The following is an 8,709-nucleotide window of genomic DNA, read 5'->3' on the forward strand; positions in this document are numbered from 1 at the left end:
GTGATGGTCGAACGGCATAGGCAAGATGCAGTAGATGGTATAGAGTACAGTATATACATATGAGATGAGTAATGTAGGGTATGAAAACATATAAAGCGGCATTGTTTAAGTGGCTAGTGATACATTACATCAAGATGGCAAGATGCAGTAGATGGTATAGAGTACAGTATATACATATGAGATGAGTAATGTAGGGTATGAGAACATTATATAAAGGGGCATTGTTTAAAGTGGCTAGTGATACATTTAATTACATCAAGATGGCAAGATGCAGTAGATGGTATAGCGTACAGTATAAACATATGAGATGAGTAATGTAGGATAAGTAAACATTATATAATATAAAGTGGCTAGTGATAAATTGATTAAATCAATTTTTCCATTATTAAAGTGGCTGTTGTTGAGTCAGTGTGTTGGCAGCAGCCGCTCAATGTTAGTGATGGCTGTTTAACAATCTGATGGCCTTGAGATAGAAGCTGTTTTTCAGTCTCTCGGTCCCCGCTTTGATGCACCTGTACTGACCTCGCCTTCTGGATGATAGCGGGGTGAACAGGCAGTGGCTCGGGTGGTTGTTGTCCTTGATGATCTCTTTGGCCTTCCTGTGACATCGGGTGGTGTAGGTGTCCTGGAGGGCAGGTAGTTTGCACCCGGGTTATGCGTTGTGTAGACCTCACTACCCTCTGGAGAGCCTTCTGGTTATGGGCGGACCAGCTGCCGTACCAGACGGTGATACAGCCCGACAGGATGTACCTCCTGAGGTTGAAGAGGCGCTGCTGTGCCTTCTTCACCACGCTGTCTGTGTGGGTGGACCATTTCAGTTTGTCCGTGATGTCTACGCCGAGGAACTTAAAACTCTCCTCCCTCTCCACTACTGTCCCGTCAATGTAGATAGGGGGCTGCTCCCTCTGCTGTTTCCTAAAGTTCAGGTTATTTTCCTGACACCACACCCCGAGAGCCTCACCTCCTCCCTGTAGGCCGTCTCGTCGTTGTTGGCAATCAAGCCTACCACTGTAGTGTCGTCTGCAAACTTGATGATTGAGTTGGAGGCATGCATGGCCACGCAGTCGTGGGTGAACAGGGAGTACAGGAGAGGGCTGAGAACGCACCCTTGTGGGGACCCAGTGTTGAGGATCAGCAGGGTGGAGATGTTGTTACCTACTCTCACCACCTGGGGGCGGCCCGTCAGGAATTCCAGGACCCAGTTGCACAGGGCGGGGTCGAGACACATGGTCTCGAGCTTAATGACAAGTTTGGAGGGTACTATGGTGTTAAATGGTGAGCTGTAATCGATGAACAGCATTCTTACATAGGTATTCATCTTGTCCAGATGGGTTAGGGCAGTGTGCAGTGTGATGGCGATTGCGTTGTCTGTAGACCTATTGGGGCGGTAAGCAAATTGGAGTGGGTCTAGGGTGTCAGGTAGGGTGGAGGTGATATGGTCCTTGACTAGTCTCTCAAAGCACTTCATGATGACGGAAGTGAGTGCTACAGGGCGGTAGTCATTTAGCTCAGTTACCTTAGCTTTCTTGGGAACAGGAACAATGGTGGCCCTCTTGGAGCATGTGGGGACAGCAAACTGGTATAAGGATTCATTGAATATGTCTGTAAACACACCAGCCAGCTGATCTGCGCATGCTCTGAGGACTTGGCCGGGGAAGCCGTCTGGGCCTGCAGCCTTGCGAGGGTTAACACGTTTAAATGTTTTACTCACGTTGGCTACAGTGAAGGAGAGCCCGCAGGTTTTGGTAGCGGGCCGTGCCAGTGGCACTGTATTGTCCTCAAAGCGAGCAAAAAAGTTGTTTAGTCTGTCTGGGAGCAAGGCATCGTGATCCGCGACGGGGCTGGTTTGTCTTTTGTAGTCCATGATTGACTGTAGACCATGCCACATACCTCTCGTGTCTGAGCCGTTGAATTGCGACTCCACTTTGTCTCTGTACTGACTTTGTCCCACTTGGTTGATGCTTCGGCGGCTGTAGGATAAGATATTTTAGCTCAGTAACACTTAAGTATTCAAAAACAAACAGTTGATAAAAAAAATGCAAATAAAAACATTTTAAACAATAAAATGTTTACTAATGTACAGGAACTTTCTGCCTAGGCTTCCTCACGGCGCAATGTCAACCACCATGGATGTTTACACTGGAGGTAATAAGGAGATCACAGCTGATTTGATATGTTTTTACATGATGCTACCAGGGACTAAAATAGAATAAGTCAGTCATCGATGAGTGTGTGTGTGTGTGTGTGTGTGTGTGTGTGTGTGTGTGTGTGTGTGTGTGTGTGTGAGTATGTGTTTCTGGTGAGGGCAGGGCCGGACTACTGCTTTACCACATTTGTGGCCGACCTCCGGGGCCCCAATTTTAGTATAAAAATATATGAAAATCAGCTAACTTACTCCATTTCAACATATTTTGCCATGGGGCAGAGAGAAAGAATTGCAGTTTAATAACATTTTGTCATGAGACTAAGAGAAAATGTTGCAGTTTTAAAGCGAATCTCATGCAATTCCAGTCTTTTTGCCATGGGGCAGAGATTTATTTTACTGTTTTATAGCTCATCTCATGCCATTGTTCACATTTTGCCATGAGACAGAGAAAATGTTGCAGTTTTAAAGCTAATTTCCTGCAATTCCACACATTTTGCTGTCATATGCGATCTGGGGTCCCTGCTTGCCCATTCGGTAATCTGGCTCTGGGTGAGGGGTGCATAGATCTCAGTCACTCAGTCAGTTCATTCTTAGGTGTGTGCCAATTATACTGTAGGCACCAATTCAGGTCTGCTGAATGCTTTCTGTATTATTCAGAGTTATTTCTTTTAATAACTCTTCATTTTAACAGGGTTACTGCCTTATTCAAAGTACACACAAACAAAAATAAAGAAAATAAATCCTTTCCGCTCGGATAATCATCATCCCCCAACCCGACATTATTCAATCAGCAGGTGATGTGGCTGTGCAAGATTTCAAGAAACTCTATCCACCCCAAAACACCAGTCCAGCCAGACTCCATTCTATAAAAGACATGTCAGAAACCTGATCCTCCATTGCCGGCCCAGTTAAAGAAAAGCTTCCCTAACCAAGCACTCTCTGTGTCATCTCATCTAAGACTTAAGACTTGAAAGATTAAACGTTACAATAGGCTCGGAGTGTGTGCGCTTGTTTGTGGATGGGGAGGTGTGTGTGTGTGTGTGTGTGTGTGTGTGTGTGTGTGTGTGTGTGTGTGTGTGTGTGTGTGTGTGTGTGTGTGTGTGTGTGCATTTGTGTGCCCATGTGTGTGTATCCATCTATGTGCATTCATGGTCTTGTGTGTGCGTGTATGTGTGTGCAGGTACAATAGGTTCGGGACAGGTTGCCTTCAAAAGAACAGCACAAGTTCGGAGAGAAGAAGAGAAGAATAGCTTGTAAATCATAAGAGATGAATGAGTATAAAAGGGAGTGAAGCGACGGGAGACGGACATCACCTGTTGATGGGTAACACGATCACTTAATGATTCTTCAGGCGCTGAATTATGTGTGTGTGTGTGTGTCTGTGTGGACAGACGCACACCTGTGGCTGTGGCTCAAGATCTCGCTTTACGTCCCACTGCAATGAATCTGAGAGATCTCTTGCACTCTCCGCATATACCAATTGAACCATCCACCCACACACACCCACACACTCTATCGCTGTAACGAAGACGCTGTGAATCGAGAAGCAGGTGCAGGTGAAACGTTTAATAAAACAACAAACATGGAACGAGACAACATAACAATAGCGTCTTTGCATAAACACAGGATCAATACTGACTGGGGAAGGAACCTAAGGGAGTGCCAGATATAGGGGAGGTTATAAATGAGGTAATGGAGTCCAGGTGTGCCTCATGATGAAGTGCAGATGCGCATAAAGATTGAGGCCAGATGTGCGTAATGATGGATCCGAGAACCGGTGGTTAGTATACCGGCGACGTCAAACGCCGGAGGGGAGGAGCAGGAGAAGACATGACAGTACCCCCCATCTGACGCACAGCTCCAGCCGCAGGATGATGCCGACCAGTGGGATGACCCCAAGAACAAGAAGTGGGCCGGTCTGGACGGTGAAGGTGGAACCCAACTCCACTCCTCAGGGCCATACCCCTCACAGTTCACCAGGTACTGGAGCCTCACAACGTCGGGAGTCCAGTTGGGATGTGACGGCATAGACTGGACTCTCCTTGATGTCCGGGGGGGGGGGGGGGGGGGGGGGTGTACAGCATCAGCTAGGGGACCGGGAACCACTGGCCTGAGAAGGGAGACATGAAAAGAAGGTGAGATGCGGTAGTCACTGGGAAGCTGTAACCTATATGTCACCTCGTTGACCCTACGGAGAACCTTGAACAGACCCACAAATCGGGGGCTCAGCTTCTTGCAGGGTGGGCGGAGTGGGAGGTTCCTTGTAGAAAGCCAGACACAATCGCCAAGGTGGAACACAGGGGTCGCACTGCAGTGGCGGTCTGCCTGCTCCTTTTGACAGTGGACGGCACGCTGGAGTCTCACGTGAGCATTGCTCCACAATTCTTCTGCGTGCTGGAACCACTCATCAACCACAGGAGCTTAGTTATGGACCGGGCTCCACGAAGCTTCTCCATAAAGGCTCTCCATACCCGTGATGTGAATTGGGGGCCACGGTTGGAGGCGACGTCCTCCGGAAGGCCATAATGCCGGAAGACCTGCTGGAATAGTGCATCAGTGACCTGGAGAGCAGTATGGAGACCAGAAAGAGGGACTAAAATGACATGATTATGAAAATCTATCCACAACCACCAAAATAGTGTTAAAACCATCAGAGGAGGGGAGATCATAACAAAGTCAATGAATAGATGGGACCAGGGATGCTGAGGCATGGGAAGGGGAAGGAGTTTCCCTATGAGAGCGTTCCTGGGGGGATTTGGTTTGGGCACATACGGAACAGGAGTTGATGTAACGAGTGACATCCTGTTCCAAGGTAGGCCAACAGTATTTCTCAGAGATGGATTGGGTAGTGCAAGAAATACCTGGATGTCCAGCAACGACAGCTGTCTGTGCCCAGGTCAGTAGCTGGTCCCTTATCCCCGTAGGAATGTAGATACGCTTGGGAGGACAGTTAGTGGGTGTGGGCACCCTCTCCAGAGCCTGGCGAATGTCCACATCTATGTCCCAGACCACAGGGGCCACGACTCGGGAGGATGGGATGATAGGTGCATTCTGGACAGGACCCTATCCCTAATCGTAGAGTCGGGACAGGGAATGGGCCTTGGTGTTCTTTGAACCTGTGTGATAGATCAGCGTGAAGTCAAACATCTTGAAGAAAAGGGCCCACTTTGCTTGGATTCAGCCTCCTCGTTTTCCGTATGTATTCCAGGTTCTGATAGTCGGTGAGGATGACAAATGGTTCCTTGGCTCCCTCCAGCCAGTGTCTCCACTCCTCTAAGGCCAACTTCACCGCCAGGAGCTCACAATCACCGACATCGGAATTCCTCTCTGCAAGGGACAGTTTCTTAGAGTAATATGCACACAGTTACAATTTCTCTGGGTTACCCTGTAGTTGATGCGTAACTGCCCCCACGTCCACCACTGAAGCGTCCACCTCCACCACAAAGGAGATCATGGGATCTGGATGTTTGAGCAATGGGGTGGAGGTGAAATGTCTCTTGAGTAGAAAGAAGGCCTCCTCACCACCAACCTACGTGGACCACACTTAAGGAGAGAGGTGAGAGGAGTGGCTACGAAGCTGAAGTTCCTGATGAAACAGCGGTAGAAGTTGGCAAACCCCAAAAATCATTGTAACCCCTTTATGGTGGTTGGGACTGGCCATGATCTGACCGCATCTACCTTCTTGTCACCCATCTTCACTCTATACGTGCTGATTTGGTAGTCTAAGAAAGAGACAGCCCTCTGATGAAATGTATACTTCTCAACCTTGAGAAACAGGTGGTTAGCCAGGAGGCGTTCCAGGACTGCTCGAACGTGAGCGTTGTGATCCTCCAGGATAGCAAACTAGACCAGGATGTCATCGATATACATACCTGGAGTCCGAGCATGTCACTGGACACCTCGTTAACAAATGCCTGGAACACTGAAGGAGCATTGGCTAAGCAAAATGGCATCACCAAGTACTCGTAGTGACCAGACATCATGCTAAATGCAGTCTTCCACTCATCCCCCTCTCGGATGAGATTGTAAGCACTCCGCAGGTCCAGTTTGGTAAAGAACCGGGCCCCGCGGAACTGTTTGATTGCTGCCGGCACCAACGGGAGAGGGTACCGATACTTAGTGGTGATTTCATTGATTCCTCTGTAATCAATCCATGTACGTAACCCTCCATCCTTCTTGGCCACGAAGAAAAAAACAGCCGATGCAGGAGAAGTCGACGTGCAGATGGCCTCGGTCTCAGCCGCTGACAGAGGGTAGATACGTCTGCGCGGAGGCGCTGAACCTGCAAGCAGGTCGATGGCACAGTCCCAGGGGCGATGAGGAGGAAGACAGGTGGCGCAGGTCTTGGAGAATACCTCCCGCAGGTCCTGGTATACCTCCGGGATGTTTGGCTGAAGGGCAACTGCCACCTCGACCATGAGATGGTGGCATTATGGCGTTGAAGCCAAGGGAGGCAGAGGATGATCTTGTGAACTGGTGCACTGGTAATGAAGAAGGGGATATTCTCCTGATGAATGGACTCCACGGTGAGGGTGAGTGGTTGGGTGATGTGTGTAATGGTTCCAGATCCAACTGGTCGACTATCGAGGGCTTTAACCGGGAAACGAGAGGAGAGCGGGTATGAGATGATGTTAAGAGAGGAGGCAAGGGTCTGGTCAATAAAGTTCCCCGCTGCACTGGAATCCACTAAAGCTGTAGACACAGTACATGAGGGACAGTCAACTAGTGTGATGAACACCAAAAAGAGTTTAGCAGAAAGTGATGAAGAGGGAATACTTACTCCTGCCCCAGGAGGTGGAAGATCATGTGACTGTCCCTCTGCTCTTGTGGATTACAGATTAGGAAGTGTCGGACACCGCTGGAGCTGGTTTCCTCCATGACCACAATACAGACAGAGGCCTAGCTGTCTCCGTCTGCGTCGTTCCGCCGTGGGGAGGCGTGTGACCCCCTACCTCCATGGGTTCAGGCTCTGATTCAGAGTTTTCACTGAGGGAGGGAGAAAAGCGATAAGAGTACCGACGCTCCAGAAGTAGATTATCCAGAGAGATGGCCATCGCAATGAGTGCCTCCAAGGAGAGCTGGTAGTCTCGATAGGCCAGTTCCATCTGGACCTCCTTGCGCAGACCTCCTCTGAATAGCAAATGAAGCACTGGCTTGTTCCATCCACTGGATGCTGCTACTGTCCGGGAGGTGAGTGTGTACTCGGCAGCCGTCTGATCCCCCTACCGTAATTGGAGTAGACGCTCACCCCAATCTCTGCCCTCTGGGGGGATGATCGAAGATCAGAGCCATGAACCCCTCATGTGAATCTAGCTCCTCCTCTCCTCTCTCCCAGACAGCCATGGCCCACTCCAACGCCTGTGGCATATTTTTTACATTGTCGGCTTGAGGATTTGAACCAGCAACCTTTCAGTTACTGACTCAATGCTCTTAACCTCTGGGCTACCTGCCAAAGATGTGAGTGTTATGGGACGATAGTCATTTAGACAGGTTACCTTGGCATTCTTGTGCTTAGGGACTATGGTGGTCTGCTTGAAACATGTAGGTATTACAGACTGGGTCAGGGACAGGTTTAAAATGTCAGTGAAGACACTTGCCAGACGGTCAGCGCATGCTCTGAGTATGTGTCCTGGTATTCCATTTGGCCCTGCGGCCTATGGAGAGCATGATCACACAGTCGTCTGGAACAGCTGGTGCCCTCTAAGCGAGCATAGAAAGCATTTAGCCAGTCTGGCAGGCTCGCATCACTGGGAAGCTCGCAGCTGGATTTCCCTTTGTAATCTCTGATAGTTTGCAAACCCTGCCACATCCGCGGAGTGTCAGTGTTGTAGGAATCGAGCTTAGACCTGTATTGACACTTTGCCTGTTTGATGGTTCGTCGGAGGGTACAGCTGGATTAGTGTCCAGCTCCTTGAAAGCGGCAGCTCTAGCCTTTAGCTCAGTACGGATGTTGCCTGTAATCCATGGCTTCTGGTTGAGATATGCATGTACGGTCACCATGGGGACGACATCGCCGATGCACTTATTATTGAAGCCGCTGACTGATATCATGGTCCAAGCACACAAAGACAGTCAAGAAGGGGACACAACAAAACCTATTCCCCTTCAGGAGACTGAAAATATTTGGCATGGGTCCTCAGATCCTCAAAAGGTTTTACAGTTGCACCATCGAGAGCATCCTGGCGGGGTGCATCGCTGCCTGGTAACTGCTCGACCCCGACCGCAAGGCACTTCAGAGGGTAGTGCGTACGGCCCAGTACATCACAGGGGCCAAGCTTCCTGCCATCCAAGACCTCTATACCAGGCGGTGTCAGAGGAAGGCCCTAAAAATTGTCAAAGACTCCAGCCACCCTAGTCATAGATTGTTCTCTCTGATACCGCACGGAAGGCGGTACTGGAGTGCCAAGTCTAGGTCCAAGAGGCTTCTAAACAGCTTCTACCCCCAAGCGATAAGACTCCTGAACAGCTAATCAAATGGCTACCCAGACTATTTGCACCCCCCCTTTTACGCTACAGCTATTCTCTGTTATTATCTATGCCTAGTCACTTTAATAACTCTACAT

This window comes from Salmo salar, chromosome 06, assembly GCF_965601325.2.
Source record: "Salmo salar chromosome 06, fSalSal1, whole genome shotgun sequence".
Classification (NCBI taxonomy): Eukaryota; Metazoa; Chordata; class Actinopteri; order Salmoniformes; family Salmonidae; genus Salmo; species Salmo salar.